General features: G+C 43.3%; 1 long non-coding RNA gene across 1 annotated transcript; it reads left to right on the top strand.

Moving 5' to 3' along the window:
• Nucleotides 1–5593: 5593 nt before the first annotated feature.
• LOC117063874 lies at nucleotides 5594–16987 on the top strand. Its single transcript, XR_004429139.1, has 5 exons — nucleotides 5594–5678; nucleotides 5895–6004; nucleotides 9047–9156; nucleotides 14998–15291; nucleotides 16607–16987. It is a non-coding gene; the product is annotated as an uncharacterized LOC117063874 (long non-coding RNA).
• Nucleotides 16988–17463: the final 476 nt, after the last annotated feature.

Here is a 17463-nt window from a genome sequence, read left to right as displayed (position 1 = left end):
AAGAAAGAATTATCATAAAATGCTGGCAAGGTAGAATGGGAATAGTTTTATAGCATGTTATCTTGAATATTGAGTTATTATAGTTTTAATGATTGACTGGAAATAAAACCACTCTTGAAATCCTTTTTGATTTCTTGAAGCCTGATCGGGACAAGCAATGTTTTCTGTCTACATCCTAGAAAGCAGACAGGCAACAGCTCCCTTGCAAGACCAGCATTTCTTACACCTGTTCTCTTTTTCCTGGGAGTGTCCAATCTAGTATGCCAAATGAGTTTATCACTTATCAAAACATATTTATGATCCAAGTACTGCAAAACAATTTAGGGCTTTGGGTAAGATGTTTTCCATGCACCTTCAAGAGCCCATTCCATAGTCACTTTATTATACATATGCATAAAAAGTTTTCAGAAAGGGAAAAAAAATCTCTTTTAAAAGGTGGTATGCCACTAGGTGTTTATTTTTAAGGCTAATTCATGAATATTCGCAAGAATTTTTTTAATACTGCCTGCACACACAATGCTATAGAAGATCAAAGTCATTATTCATGTCAATTTTATTGTTGCCATATGGGGTTACTAAAGAATGCTAAACGCGCATTTTATCTTTCACATTAGACTCCCAGGTATAGACAACAACGACACATTCTAACAGTCATTTCGATTTCACTTCATATAAGTAGATATTCTGCCCATAGGCTATCAATGTCTTCTTGGTTTATATTTCTTAATGCTCGAAGGATAAAGGTTTTATAATTCAGCTCTTTTAATTTACACAGCTTAATTTTGGTCCTATTTGTCATTTGCTTAGATTAAAAAAAAAGAGGTACAGTTAAGGTATCAGATCTCTTCTAGTGATGTTATCAGGACTTGATTTTTTAAGTAATCTGTGCAAGAGGAGCTAGGTTTTGTCAGAAGTTGCTTTGCCTGGGATATATGTACTGTTTATTCAAAAATATTTTAAAAGCATATATTTTATCCTCAGACAGGCAGGTAAGTCTCTGAAATGACCTGTTCTTCCTCATAGACAAAGTCTCTTAATTCTGTTGTGTTTTCCACCCCATCAAAAACAGTTGGAGAAGGTCTGACCCCCTATCTGACCTTCGGAGTGGTGTAATACGGGATCTTATGACAATTCTATGGGAAAGGACAATTACCTATCAGAAAAGGCTGGCATTGCTGAATCCCAATCAAATAGCAAGCAGAGAGGAGTCTTCGTATTACCATTACTTTAAAGTTGCTAATGGAGTTACTGTTTCCTGTTAACTTTTGTGCATGCACAAGGAGCATACTGTAAAAACATACACCTGTACCTCAAATATATTTGAATAAATCAGTAACCAAGAAAGAATTACATAAGATTAAACATTATGCATAAACACATAACCTCCCAGAAAAAGGTAACTTGTGTTTTAATCTATACGATATATTTTATGCTAAAATACATGTTTGATTTCTCTTAATGCTTTCATTTTAATTGAAATATTATTTTTTAAAATAGGATGCTTTCATAGATTAGGAACATAAATTTCATGTTTATTAAGTAAGATGCTCTGCAATAGGAATCAAATTTTGCATTTTGCACTTTGCATTCGGACATTAAATCAAAGCTCACAATCCAGTGATTTCTGCGGTGGTACATTTTTATTATCACTTAAACTCTTTGCTTGGATACGCCGTCTACACAACGGGACCTGCTGTAATCGTTTTCTTATCAGCTCACCTAGTGAGGAAGGTCTTTATTTCTCAGCTATGAAGAATGAGACATGAGGACAGTTAAACTTAGGGGAAGGATTTCATTTCAATGTGTTGATAATAATGCTATGATTAATTAGCATAGCTTAAATAGAGTAGGGATAGTTTTAAAACTGCCCTTCAGATTATTTCCTCATGAATTATCGTAAATATCATGAAATATCGTATTATTATAACCCTGTAATATTTATGACCCTGGAGTCTCAATATAACCTTGTGCTTCTTGTATTTCTAGAAATTGATTTTTTTTTTTTTATCATTTGTGGCAAAATAAGGCAAGCCCAGTGGATTTTAAGCATAGGAACATATCAAGTCTTCATAGGCATTAAAGTCTCAGGGTCATGAAGCTTCCAGAGCCTCTGTCTCATGTTCTTTTTTTCTCAGTTTGTGGAGAAGAGACCAGGGTTAAAGCTAGGCTACTCTTAGCATTAACAAAAAAAAAAGAGTTGTGTAATAAAATTTAAAATAAAATTTGATTTTAAAAATGCCAAGAGCATGATAAGGCCAGAAATTTTCCATGCTCTTAAAAATTCAGATAAAAAGCAAACCAACAGAAAAGGTCTTTACTTTAGAAATGTCATTTTTTAATGCCTCCTGCAAAGATAACTATAATTTGTAGGAGAAAATACACCCACAAATACGTAGTACACACTTGGAAAAGTTACAACCAACAATGTTGCCATTTCTCTATTATAAAAATGCATTTTGCATTTTAATTATTTGATATTTGATATTATTATTTTCACAAATATTAGTTTAAAAATAAAAGGTGTGCAAAATTCCACAATGCCAGTGATAGCATAGAGCTTATGCATTCCTGTATTAAATGTGTACACATAGCCCTCAAACATATAGGTTTGGCACAATAGCAGTTCAACTATGTTTCTAGACATTGTTATGGAATTTTGGAATATAGTCTCTAACTTAGAGCTGCTACAACCAGTATGATATTAAGCTACACTCCTGCGCCTACCAAAATGTTATTTCACTTTGTCCTCGGTCTCATGCGTTAATTTGATGAAGAAATCACAACATATTTGACTGCTTTGGTATTTCCTTAATAATGTCATGCTAAGGGTTAAAGTTGTCAACTGTTAAGATTTGGACTGCAGTGTTTCTAACATGCATAATCATGTCTGTACATAGGATAACCATTTTGGATGATGTCAAATTGCCGAGAAGAAGTCACACTGTTTTTGTGTATGTGTTGGTGCACATAAAGACAGGGACAACACTTTGGCTGTTCATAAAATTTGCAATACATGTCTCAAAATAATTCCAATAAAAAAAGCAATTATTATCCTAAGATAAAAATGTTAATATTTAAAAACAAATTTGAACTACAAAAATTGGTAATGAGGGTAGATATATATTTATGAACCTTTTAGGAAATATTTCACATTGACATTTCTATGATATTATAGTCTCTATTATATTTCTATTATAATTCATTAATTTTTAGACATATGCATAATAAATAGAATTGTTAAAAATGATATTGGGTTAGCATAATAGAAGGAAGGCTTGTTTTTATTTCTATGGATCATGGCTAGAGAACAAAGATAGAAGTGATTAACCCTAAGTGTGAAAATTGGTTATCTGTATAAATTGGCCCCAAAGGAAAATTTTCCAGCTAGGTTTTCTTGTCCCTTGACACGATCCCGTCAAAATCCTATTTGCCCCCTTGTCATGTTACTTTAGAAGGGCGCGCTTAGGAAAGGGAACAGGTGCCCGTGTGTATTGATCAGTGGTCGTGGGAAAAGGTTCTTATTAGGTGTTGAAGGCTACCAGGAAGGCGTGAGAAATGGAGGCAAGAGGGCAGGACAGGTTATTGATGACGGTAATAACGGAGTGCGCGGGGCTCCGACACCACAGCCATAAAGTGGGCCAGATGAGCACATCAGTGTAGATATGTTGAAGGGAAGAGACAACATGAAGAAGTATGGAGCGCAGCTTCCTACCTGGCAGAGTTATTAAAGTTCATTGAAGGAAGATGAACTGTTTCAATATGTTAAACACTTGAGGCTGTTCAGAGAGAGTTGCTGTCACAAGAAGCGCCATTGTTTGGGGAGCTGTTGTGTTTTTTTTCTTTCTTTCTTTCTTTCTCCTTTTGGAAATTTGAGTTTGTTTTCACACCACCACAACCTCTGTATCTTAGCTCTCAGCACAGGCTTTGGAAAAGCAAATAAACAAAGCCTGTCTGCGTGAACTCGGTAAGGATCTAGTTTCTAAAAGTTGCCGATCAACTTGTGAGTCAACAAGAACATCAGGTTAATGGTGCTGCATGTTTTTAAATATTAATTTACTCATTCGCGTGCTATGATGTCTTCCTCAGCCAGCTTCCCTGAGCACACACCACTGCCAGATCGTTGGATTCACATATGCTGAGGCTCGGTAGTTCAATGTGGGTTGAAGATGCAGCGGTGGAAATATAATATTTAACCAACATAATTTGGAGTCAGAATATGCCATTTTAAACTACCCTGAAGTAATTAACTTTGAAGCCACAAAAAATTAGGAAAAATAATTCTATATGTTTGCTGGAGTGCAGAGCGCTCCAGAGTAAGAGACAGGCAATTCTCAATATACCCTTTGCTTCAGGGTTAAATTTGCTTCCTCTGCGGAAAGGTCACGGCAGGATCCAATGTTTTTAATCCTACTACAGTGTAATGACATTTACGGGATGTTTGCAAATGTGTACTAAGCTGCCCTGTTCAGAGAGGTATTTTATTGTAGCACCTCGATGAGCCCTGCCTGCTACCCTTGGCATCCGTGTGAAGTCACATCTAGGCACGAGGAAGAGAACAAGAGTGGCAGCATGTCAGGAGCCCTCACCGGGACTGGAGCAGATGCCACTGGGCCCTTCCAGGAATTCTTTGGTTCTGTTGGGTTCTGGTTCCCTCCGTGTGATGGAAAGCAACTCAACAAACCTATTTGCCTTTGTAAGTTTCCAGAATAAAAAGCTGTCTCTTTAGAAAGTTGCTTAGTTCCGTGGTTTTTACTCATTTAAAAACTATGACATTTCCACAGTTACATATCCCATATTCTCACATCAAATTTGGCATTTTATATACTGTTCCTTCCTCCAAATGGGCTCTCAGATCGTCTCCCCTGGATGTGTATTTGTGGAATTACGTGCTGCGTTTTTTCACACATAACGTGTGTTTGACCAAGTTGGACAAAGGGTCATTCTAATTTGCCATCTTACTTGGTGGTTTTGTTCTTTCTGCTTTTTCTTAAAAGAGTATCTGCTATTTGAAAAATAAGATAAAAATACTAAAACCGTTTTGCAGAACATTGCTGGCCAGACTCAAGATTCCTTAATTCCATTCAATCACTGAGAACTGGTCTAAGGCGCCTATTCCATGCTGGCCACAACCCCGTATAAATAAACCAATTTAACGCCATTTTCTGTCCTAACAAAAATAAAACGTGTCCCTGCTCAGTGAAGCCAAGAGCAGCAACTCTATTTAAAACAGGTTTATCGCCGGCATTACTTCCCCGCAGTATAGACGGGGCCTATGAAGGGGCCCCGCACAGCAGCACCGAATTGTTTAATTAAGGCCCCAGCCAGGGGAAGCAGGTGGATGACTCATCACCGTTACGCAGGCGGCGATTAGCAGGTGGATAGTCAGGGCGGGCACACAGACGGGTGGGGCGTGAGGCCCTGTGTGTGGCCAGGAGAGGAGCGCAACTCCAGGACCGCGCAAAACTGACTCCTTGAAGGAAGGAGCATTTGGAGGGTAGAATTCTTTCAAGTCTCTCAACAGGGAAAGCAACCCTATGATAACGCGCAGCAGTGATGTTGTTTGATGAAAGTTCTCCTACGTCACAAAGTACCCTTTTTACAGTGGGAGAGCAGCGATGGTTCGGGGAACTCAGCTGCTCTCTAATTTGTTTCCTGTCTGAGGCTGTCTCCCTCTCAAGGTGGGAATCCCTCCAGGCTCGGTACTGGGGCAATGCCTGCAGAAAAGGGATGCTCACCTGGCGGGAGGGGGGCATCGGCTGCAGGCCGGGCCTCCGCCACAGCCCCCCACCCCTCTCTACCCCTAACCTGCCTTGTTCATCAGAGCACTGGACACCGCCAGGCCCATGTCAATGCCTGGTTTGTGTACCCGTTCACACTCTGTCTCCCCTCACCAGCCGGGAAGCCCCACATTGCAGCTTCTGTAAATGATTTTTCAGCCAGAGACCCAGTGTCTCTAAGCCCAGCACATGGCAGGTGCTGAGCCAGCCATCATCTCACCTGCAAGGTAAACCGACATGGTAGATGACAGCATCTCCCCTGCACAGATAGGAGCTTTGAAACTCACTCTGGTGTGCTGAAGGTCACACCCCTACTCTTTTATCTTCTGATTTTAAAACTATCATTGTCTGATTCTGTACGCCCTACAGTAGTTCAAATCCAGCTGGAGCGTGTACTTTGACCCTGCCCCAGCCTTACTGGTTTGTGTGTTGCTTTGTCCTGTAAATATTGCAATACTGCTGCTTAAACACACATGCAAGGTTAGGTCATTTTATGCAATTTGTAATTAATATCTTGGTTGCTCCTATAGACTGAGCACCGTTTAACAGACAGAAAGAAATACCAGAGCCATCAGATGAAAAATAAGATGCCATTTTAAACTACCCTGAAGTAATTAACTTTGAAGCCACAAAAAATTAGGAAAAATAATTCTATATGTTTGCTGGAGTGCAGAGAGCTCCAGAGTAAAAGACAGGCAATTCCTTTCAGCTTCATTCTTTGCCTGTTGTGCTTAGCACTTAGGCCGGGTGCTGAGCGTGCTTTGTTCTTGGCCAAGTTGAATTCAAAATCTACAAGAAGATAATTTAAGAAACTTAAGAGAGTCTTGCAAGAAATTTACAATCATAGAGTAATTCCTTTTTTTCTCTCTAAATGTGACTTTTTAAAATTTCCTTAGGAACAAAACGAGGTAGACTGCCCTTCTACCATGATTTTCAAAAATATAATACTTTAGATATAAAAAATCCTAAATGACTCTAACATGCCTACTTTTAGGTGGAAGAACATATTCCCAGTCTCCATTCATGCACACGCAGGAGCACACGGGCACACACACGTGGAGGTAAATATTCCCAGTCTCCATTCACACACACGCAGGAACACACAGACACACACACTCGGAAGTGCATATTCCCAGTCTCCGTTCACGCACATGCAGGAGCACACAGGCACACACGCTGGCTTTTAGACACGCTGCTTTCCACACATCTCCAGTACGTGCTGCATGTTTCCTACGAATCTCGCCGTTGTTAACATTGCCTGCCTTAGTAAATACTGAGTTCTCACCAAAGCCATCACTCATTGCTGTATTCTCCCCATGAACGTCACCTGCCATTCCTGAATAATAAACACCATACACACAATTAACTACTATGCTGCTTATACAGAGGACTGGCTTTTGAAAGTATCAAAGTTGTAAAACTAACAGAAATTTGCCAGAGCCTGTGAGGCAGTGGGAGGCGGGCAGATTCCTGGGGCCCGGAAGAGTGGAAGTGTGTCTGGGGCTAGGGGCCTGACCACATGGCACCTTCTTTAGAGATTTTTAACCAATCCGTCCTTGCTAGGGAACTCCAAAATGTTGTGAGTTTTTTCTTTGTTTGCTTTGGTTTAGGTTTTTATTTTTGCAAACTGAACCCCCAGTGGGACATCCATCCTGGGCAGCTCTCATTGTTGAGAAACAGAACCAATGAGTGAGAACGTGGCCCCTCGCAGGCGTTCACAGACACCTGTGTTTCAACCCGAAAGAAATGTGTGGGTCTAAGCTACCTTGTGTGGAGATAGGTCTTTTTACAGTTTTTACGGATATGATGTACATGACATCATATCTCATTTCAGTAGTCCTAACACTTCTACTGAATGCAACAAGGTAAATACGATCCCTCTGCTTAAACAACCAAGACGACCAGGTTTTCTATGGCATTTATTTTCTGTACTTGCTGCAGAAGGAAAACATGACTTCTGATTCCAGACTTCACATACACCCAAGGTGGAACTGGTCCTTCAGAGGAAAGGAGGGTGGGAGGGTCAAAAGACATTGAAAGGAAAAAAACAAACTCAGAAACTAAACCTTAATGTTGACATGGGTTCAAAAATGGACCACCCTCAAGAAGGAATCAGATCCATGGGCATTTGGCATCCCAGAGTGTGAGGGCTCCCAGAGGACTCTGCCTCGTTGAGGAGTCCGTCCTGCTCCACCCTGTGCCCTGATGGCTCTGCCTAGAGCCAGCACCCTGTGAGAGGGCACCTTGCCACGCAAACAGATGGTGCACGGTGGACCTGGAGCTGGCTCCCACGTGTTTCTTGAAGGCAGCTTCCTGGCTAGAGGCGGTCTTGTTTATTTGAATGGAACTGTGCTCATGGACTGCATGGAATATTTGCCCATGTGCTCTACAAAGCTTCATTTCATGTTTTTAATCAGCTGCTTGGAATGAAGCGTGGACCAAGCACAGTAGAGGTGATGCTCAAAGAGTGGAAAGTAACATTCTCTGAGGCCCACCGTGGCACTGGCCCCTCCCGACGTCCCATAGGAGGATGAGTGGGAAGGCCCTTGGCCTTGGCTACCTGCCCTTCCCCAGCTGAGGTCTCTCTCAGCACTTCAGTTTCTCTTGTCTCAGCCTCCATGCCCCTGCTGGGCTAAAATGCTCAGAGAGGGGCCTCACACACCTGCCTCTCAGCTCTGACTCCCTTTCCTTCGTCTCCCCAGATGTGACCCTGGGAGGAGAGCACTCACCTTAGAGACCAGCACCTGCTCTGTGCCCTGCTCTCTTGCAGGTGAATCAACTCTGCCCCTCCCACCAGAATCTTCCTTTCTATGGACAAACTGGCCCTTTCGTTTTAATTTTCCTCTATAGTTCTTTTTTTCTTTTTGATAGTTCTTTTTTTCTCTTGTACAGGCTGGAGTGCAGCAGCGCAATCTCGGCTCACTGCAACCCCTGCCTCCTGTTCAAGCATTTCTCCTGCGTCAGCCTCCCGAGTAGCTGTGTTTACAGGTGCTCACACTACCATGCCTGTCTAATTTTTGTATTTTTAGTAGAAACAGTGTTTCAGCATGTTGCCCAGGCTGGTCTCAAACTTCTGACCTCAAGTGATCCACCTGCCTCAGCTTCCCAAAGTGCTAGGATTACAGATGTGAGCCACTGCACCCAGCTTTATTTTATTTTTTTGTAAGGTTGGACACAAGAGGAGAGAGATGGGATATATGGCATACACTTAAGGGAAATATTAGGATTAATGATATCGAGGACGATGAATTTTTTTTGTTTTGTTTTAGGGATTTTGAAACATATTAAGAAATCAGAAATAATCGAGTTCAAAGTGCCACACAGCTTGATGACGTGCACATCAGTGGGCATTGATTTTGTGACTTTGCCAAGTACACAGGTAAGAGTCAAAAACAAGAAAAGAGTTCAATCACTGCCCTGAATGATTCTGCAAGTTGCATTTGCTGCAGGAAGAAGGCATTTCTCCATCACACACGGTTGGAATGTTCAGTATTTATGGTTTTGCTGCTGTTTTCCCATCTCTTTCTTTCCTGGGTAAAATACCGACTTCCTGAGACCGAGCCACTGCCTTTTAAAGCCAGTTCTTTCAGGTGCCCACAACAGCTCAGGCCTGGAAACACAAGCATCTCACCAGCTGCCTCCACATTCCGTGGCCTCCCTCACCCCACCCTCCACACCCCACACCTTCCTCTTCTGAGAAAGTCGGAAAGGCACTGCGCCCACCAAGAGGAGTCCACGTGAGTCCACAAGTGGTCATGCCCTGGATGAAGGCCCTGGGGTTCTTCACCTCTGGAGCCTCAAAGGTGTAGTCTCTGAGGTGGGAGAGGGCTGCAGGCCTGTCATTTGTAGAGTGGATAAAGAGATGCCCCCGAAGTGATCCGTAAACTACAATTGAAAGATAATGGAGAGAAATGTGCATTATCCCTCTAGATCATTTCTAGGATGGAAACACAGGCTTTGGCTTTCTCTTTTCCTGTGTGCAACACTGAGTCATTCATTTGTTCATCATTCGTTCATTCATTCGATAAGTGGGTATCACACATTACTGTTGAGTTCTGTCTTGGAAGCTGCAAGCCGGCGGGTTTGGGACCCTGCCCTCCAGATGGACACCTTCCAAACACCTCAAAGGAGCCCCTGCCAGCGCTGACAAAGTGGGGGTCTGATCAACCAATTCCTGATGAGGTGTTAACTACTGGCAAGTACTTAATGCTTCGGGGTGTTAAAAACGAAATTTAGGGAGCATGAGGATGCTTCCTAGTACAACCCAAAAGGCTTTCCAGGACACACTCTGTCTACATTTAGGCCTGGGTTTTTTAAATACATGAACATGTTAGTAACTGCACACTTTCATCCATTAGAGTGCAAGGTGAATCCTGGTCTGTTCTACAAAGATGAGAAGCTCACAGTCGTAGGAGGCAGTGTGGCCAGGTATGATTGTAAACAATTAATTGTGAGGCAATTCTTACAGACACCATGATCTGAAAAGCTAGAGGACGAGGAAAACGCAAATGGGGTGGGGCAACCCCAGCAGGAGGATGCCTGGGTTTAGGAGAAGAGGAAAGAGGCTTCCGGAGGGAGAACTGGCATTATCAGCAATGGCACAGATGTCTGCAGGAGCCATGCAGGTTCACAGGAGGGAGACTGAATCCCGGCTGGATAGGAGCAGGAATACGGAGGCCAGGACCTGCTCCTGGCCCTGTGCTGAGTGATTTGTATATGGGATCTCATTGATTTCATTCTCATGTTTTAGAAACCCTTATGCCCATTTTAAGGATAATGAAACTGTGGCTGGATGAAGCTAATGAAGGGGTTTAAACCATGTCCAGAATGTGTATCCACCCTGGCAAGTTGCAGGCAGGACTTCGGCTCCCACCCTCTGGACCTCCACGCGGGGGACCTCTAACAGGTCTCTGAGCTTGGTGTGTGAACCCAAAGTGGGGCACGGGTGCTCCCCAGCCTGGCACAGAGGAGCCTGCTGCCCGCAAGGACTTCCTCACCCAGCCAGGGCTCTTCGTGAAGCAGAGAGGGAGCCCCGCAGCCTGGCACTCTCGCTGGGAAGACAATGCATGTGCTCCAGCTTTTCCGTTAAGGACACACTGAAGCCACAGCTGTGGAAGGTGAGACGGGGAGAGAGAGCCTGGAATGGCTGAAAGGCACTTACAGCAGAAGTGCACACAGAGACGCAGGGTCACACCCACGCACGAGGCTTGGCCGTGTCCGGCTCAGGGCCTGGTCATCATGGCCCAGCGTGCAGCCGGAGAAGCAGCAGAGGCAGCGTGGCCACACATCTTTCCCCAGCCTGGCGCAGCAGGACCATATGAGTTTATCTATAATATCAAATACGAGGTTAACTGTTTTATTTATATGCAGTTTTATCATAAGAGTCTTTAAAAGGAGAATTCCCTGTCACCTCAGAGCACCCTGGTTTTTATTAATCTGGTTGCATTTGGAGACGTTTAGTCAGTCACTGCTTCCTGCTTAGACGCACCACCCACAGGTGCATCATTGGCATGGAGGAATGCGAGCAGGACTGGGTTCAACTTTGCGTCTCTGTTATTACTCCGGATGCTTCATTTCTCATTAAAAGGTAAGCGAGACTGGATGACCTAAATTAAAACAAAAACCAACAGCAAATTAACTGAGTTCAAGAGAGAATGTGGCCCGCTGAGCTCCACACTGGAGAGTGTGCCGGTTTTCAGGGAGTTGTCTGTGGCACAGTCTGAAAGATGGCATCTCATCTCATCCAAAGGGAAACCAGGCCAGCTGCTCCCCTGCTCTGACCAGGCACTTCCAAGGACTGCCTCCTGGAGAGAATGGTGCTTCTTTCGTGTGTCCTGTGTGGGACACATGGCTCTCTGGAATGGCTGCTCCCTGTCATCTGTGATGCTGGTGTTCTCTTACCCAATTCACCCACTTGGCATTTTTGTACGCTGAGAACAGGGATTTGAAAGATTAGGGAATACGGGAAGAAATAATATAGAATTAGAAAAACTCCTCGTGTCTTTTTAAATAAACTGAATGCAGCTATGAAACTTATGCCTCTTAAAGAACCAGCCTCTTTAAAATCTTTGTTTTCTCTATTCAATAGACAATCATTTGTGAGGATTTTTCTTGCGATGAAACATATGGCTAATTGATTTCTCTGATGAATAACCTTTTCTGCTATCGTGAATGTATGTGTTCATGTACATACACGCATGTATCGTGCATGGATGCATGGATGTACACACATGACTGTGGGCCTGGGTGTTCATAAGAGAGCTGGGCCTGGCTTGTTCCGGGTTCGATCCCTCTCGCAGAACAAGCCAGTTGACAGCAAGAGGGGCCTGGCTCCATGTCTTTGCTCTGGAGAGCACTGCCCAGGGGGCTCTGATAAAAATACCATTCCTCTAAGACTCAGCTTTTCCAGTAGTGATATCAGGATAGCAGAACCCACCCAGGCTGCACATATGAGGCTTAAGAATGCAAGCGCTGCATATCCCACACCCACATGTGTGACATCCTACTTCCTGATTAGGACTACTGAGAATTTCCAAATGCTGCTGTGACAAGCAGGCCCATCATGGCCTTCGGTACCTGGGGGGTGCGCGGTGGGTTCCTGTCTGCCTGGGAACCAAGAGAAGGCCTGACCGGCTGACCCTGGGGGTCTTGGGGGTGTGAAGGAGGTCCGCCAAGCCCACACATGAGCTCTGTGGGAGTTTATGTGAATAGCTAATAGCAATTTTGCTTATAAAAAGTTCTAAATTACTTCTGATAGTCCAATTAACTTCCCAGAAATATATGCATACATAATGGGAAATTCAACTACTTTCTAATGAAAGAAGCTGCAAATTCTCCACCCAAAGGCTTAAGGGTCCTGAACTGGGTTGTCATGAGCCCTCTGCTGGGCAAGGAGCAGCTTAATTCTTTCCTCCATATATGCTGTGTGCTGGATGCTGGGTGCTGGATGGTTGGGGCTGGGTGTTGCATGCTGGGTGCTGGATGCTTGGGGCTGGGTGATGGATGCTGGGGCTGGGTGCCTGGGGCTGGGTGATGGATGTTGGGTGCTGGGCGCTGAATGCTGGGTTCTGGATGTTTGGGGCTGGGTGATGGATGCTGGGTGCTGGGTGCTGAATGCTTGGGGCTGGGTGATGGATGCTTGCTGCTGGATGTTTGGGGCTGGGTGATGGATGCTTGGGACCGGGTGCTGGATGCTTGGGGCTGGGTGATGGATGCTTGGGGCTGGGTGATGGACGGTGGGTGCCAATTACCTCAGAAAACATTGTGGACTTGAGGGAGCCCTGGATCCCTGCTACCTAATAATATCTGATATTATTATTTAATTTACTCTAAAAGGTAGTCTTATTCCAAAGCAGAGCAATTAAATGCACGGTAGGTGGACATAGCTCTGTACCAATGACTTTCTTTTGAAGAAGGAGAGTGCCAACAATTAAATGTAAGAATAATATTGATGAAAACAATTGTGAACATTGAGGGAAGACTCAGGTGCCCTCCTGGCCATGTGAAGGCTCAAAGTGCTGAACTTTGGTCCTCTCACGCCTCAAATTGAGAGAACAGTGTTGGGTCAGGATTGATTTTGCTGCTTTCTCTTTAAGAATCACATTTCAGCAAAAGGCAGCCATGTCCAGGCTTTCTTACCCTCCAGTCGATCTGTGGTCCACACTGTTCTACTTTTCCACTCCCTACTGTACCTGGCTGCCCTATTCATCTTTCTCTATGAGCATTTGCTGTTGAATGCAGTTGGGCCCAATGAGGCAGAGCCCAGCTGCGAGTAGCTCATCCATCTTTATTTGATCCTTGGCTGACACAGCAGCTGCCCTGTGACATAGGTTAGGTCACTGACTGGCCATTACCCCCTCGTGTGCACACTCTTGTTCCCCCAACCACCTTCCTGAAGTCAAATCCAGATGATTGTGCCAATTTCGTGGGGGCACAGACTGGAACATCCGCTCACTTTCTACATGGCCGAGTTTAGACAATCTCACACACATGTCTCTGGCTCCTGTGACCGTCAAAATGCAGATTTTCCCTTCCTTTGTATGGGCTTGGATAGAGCTATGAGGGCTGGAGGTCTCAATTATAGAATGTCATGGCACCGCCACACAGTTTTTTACAGTAATTTCACAGTGTCACTTCATGATTCTTTCAGGGCCGCTTTGAACCATGACTGAAGGAACAGTGGCCCTCTGAGTGCCAGGGGAGGTGCTGGAACCCACGTGGGGGAGCCATGGGTGGCCAAGAGTAAAGCGCACACATGCAGGAGGCGGGCATAGCTCAGAGGTCAGATCACAGGCGAGAGGAGATGCAAAGGGTTAAGAGAAAATCTGCAGACGTTTTTTCCATGCTAAGTTTTGATATTGGAAACACATCTTCCAAATGGCAGGGCAAACACCCATTTTTTCAGCTTTGAGTTTCTCTGGTGAATACCTGTTTAAAATGAGAGCCTCCAGGAGGCAGGGTGGGTGGGGAAAGAGAGACCAAGACAGAGAGAGAAGAGAGAAGAAAGAAGAGAGAAGGAGAAAGAGAAAGAAAGAGAGGAAGATTGGGAGAGGGAGAGGGAGAAAAATAGAGAAATGTTTACTGTTAAAAAAGGCGATAGGGCATTATATATTTCTCCTCCAAAATATCTTCAGTCTTCACAACAAAGGTCAGTATCATTTCTAAATCCTTTATATACCACATAAAATGACTTTTACTCCAAAAATCCTTCCCGAAGGGTAGTTTGTGGTTTCTTCAATTACCGAGATCTGCGTGGCTCACTCTCTTTGCCAATATTGTGACCAAATATAATGCAAGAGTGTCAGTCTTTTCAACCCAGAAATACATTATGAAGTCCATCATAAGGCAGGTTGGAAGGTGCCATTTTGAAAGCTAGATCTCCTGGGAGGCTTTCTGACCCTTATAATGGAGGCAAATTCTTACATTACTACATGATAGACATGGAAGGCTTAGGGACAGGTCCCCGTTAGGAAATCACTATGTTTTCAGGCAAGTTTTGCCCTTGAATTGAAGAGGGATAAAAACAAAGTAAAGTGATTGTCACAAACTGTTTTGATCCTTAAACTTATTTGACTGTAGCACAGCAAAGCCTCAGCTTCTGCAGCCATATTAGAAGCAGTGCTGCTGAAAATAGTCTCACTTTAGAATATGCTTTCACTCTTAAATATTAATAACGGCTTCTCAGCAAGACCTGTGCTTTCCCTCTCTCTTCCTCTGACAGCCAGTCCCTCGATACTGAAATCATGGACTGGGGTCGCCAGCATGTGCTCCACCCGGGGTTTGATTTGACGTATGCATGGTCTCAGGCCTCGCCCAGATCTGCCGCACCAGAGGGGGAATTCTGAAAGGATTTTAACTCTAGGGACTCCTGGTTCAGACAACTCTGCTCTTGCAATGGAGTCCGTACCCACTTAGCACCTGAAACGTTCCCTAGTCCACATCTCGAGTTTGGAGCAGCAAGAATCTTCATGGTGGAAACCGCCATCACATTCTTCTGACTGCCTGGCAAACTAAGGTGACTCTTGGCCATAACCTTTTATAAAGTCTTAGCTCATCTTATCTGAATGCTTCCATTACTAAAGTCAAACTCTTTCAGCTCCCTGATCCTTTCCTATTATTCTCTGAAATGTCCATCTCTTTTCTGCCCAACCCACTTAGCCATGTTCTTCTGGGCCCAAGAAGGTAAGAAAGAAAGATACTGGGAAGAGGTAGATGTGCAAATGACGAATGAGCTTTCGTTTGGATTTAAAAGCCTGTGTCATTAAGGAAAGGGTGGATTAAATGCGGGAAACATTTCGGGAATCAAAGAGGGTGAGTGTTGTGTGCATTCTCCCCAATCAGCTGCGATCTCTACATCAGCAACCGGCCTTATCACGATGCGTTTGAATGTGTGCGTGGTCTTCTTTCAAACATGGCTGCGCCTTAGCGTTGTTTTGTTGTTGTTGTTTGTTTGTTGCCTCTATTTTTGCTTTATTTTGCATTTCCCCATAACTGTATGTAATTAAAAAATAGAATCCACTTGTTGAGAGGAAAGTAGTCATCTCATTCCTTCCACCATGGTACCATTAATTTATCGTGCAGTCCTAGCATTTTTATTCTTGCCGAGATGTGGATAACCTTTTTACATTGAAAACCCCTTTGCAACCTTACAAGAAAAGCCAATTAATCAATTAGAATGTCATTCTCGAATTACAGTGGAATGATGTGTCCCCTCTGCTGAAAACCATTGAAACTTGTGGTGCATTACTTCAATTAAGAATACTTAATTTCCAAATGGCACAAATGAGCAAAGCATGACTCATAGCACACGGTTCTCCTTCAAAGCCATCAGTGCTAATGGTTTTGAAATCTATGTAAACCTGATATGTGCTTCATTTATATGGCAAGCTAAATCCACGTAAGGGTGTAATATTTCTGCTTATGCACACAAGGCTCTATGTGGTGCTCCCTGCAACTGCACAAAAATAAAGATGGCTTTTTGCATGCCCCGCTTCTTACATGAGGTGTGGCAAGTAGATAGGATCATGCTTTGCTATCACCCCACACAGAGTGCACTTAGGCTGATCGATCGTAATGCTTCATAACATTTGAAGTTATGATAATCAGAGATTAGGAGGAAACAGCAAATTCCAATGTCTGGAGAAGTATTTTTCGTTGCTCCTGTATCTCACTATCCCATCTGCCTGGCTTTGCTCCAGACTCTTCATTTGACCCCTTGGCACTGCCATCCAGCATGACTGAGTTTTGCTAGAATGAGGGGTGTGGAAACCAGTTTCTAAAGCCTCCCACAGCTCCAGGTTTTATTCTTGTCTTGAATTCTTTGTATGCAGGCCATTCGTTAGAATCCTGAAATCCTGAGAGAAGGTGACCCTGAGATAGCACTAATGGTGCGTTCAACATGGGGAGCTCATACCTGTCCCGTGAAAAGGACCCACATGTTTCTTCTCTGGTCTACTTATCTCCCTCAGTATAGAATACCACCTTGTACACTTCCTTGGCAAATTGCTTTAGTGCATTAGATCTACAGTACTACAATCTAAATCCATATTACTTCAATATTAATGTTTGTGTTAACCATAAACACAAAATACAAACACTACCAATTTTTATGAATTAGTGATACTAATATTAATTTTTGTGTTAACTGTGAACTTCAATACTAATTTCAATACTAATTAAATACTAATTTTTGTGTTAACCACAAATGCGTAATAAAGAACAGTAAGAGAAAGTAAGAGGATGTGGAAAATCAATATTAGTTCTAAATGTTCTTATTTTGTTCCCAATGTTTTGCATCAAACTGTTTATAGCACATGATTTTTCCTCCCAAAGTACTGCCTTCATGCTCTAGGAAAATTTGCTTTCAATTTTCAATAATCAAATGGTAAATTTAGTTTAAATGATCTTCTTTAAAATGAAAAGACTTGATTCTGAGAAGATTTTTCCTAATTGGCTAAATAAAGACAATTTTACTGAAATAAAAACATCCTGCTCTACTTCTGTGGAAAGGTCTTAGGTTTGGGCAACGAGGAGCTAGATCCCTGGGAACGTGGTACAAGAGCACATCCTGAACTTATCCCAGAAATACTGAAGTCCAGCAAGGCTGTCACCTATCCTTGAGCTCACCACAGGCTGCAGCTTGCTCGTGGGCACTCGTCCCCAACCCAGTGATGGCTCCTGATTTGTT

The sequence above is a fragment of the Trachypithecus francoisi genome, unplaced genomic scaffold, assembly GCF_009764315.1.
Source record: "Trachypithecus francoisi isolate TF-2019V2 unplaced genomic scaffold, Tfra_2.0 Lachesis_group19, whole genome shotgun sequence".
NCBI lineage: Eukaryota > Metazoa > Chordata > Mammalia > Primates > Cercopithecidae > Trachypithecus > Trachypithecus francoisi.
Note: the sequence above shows the minus strand (reverse complement) of the source record. Positions and strands in the feature narration are given on the sequence as shown.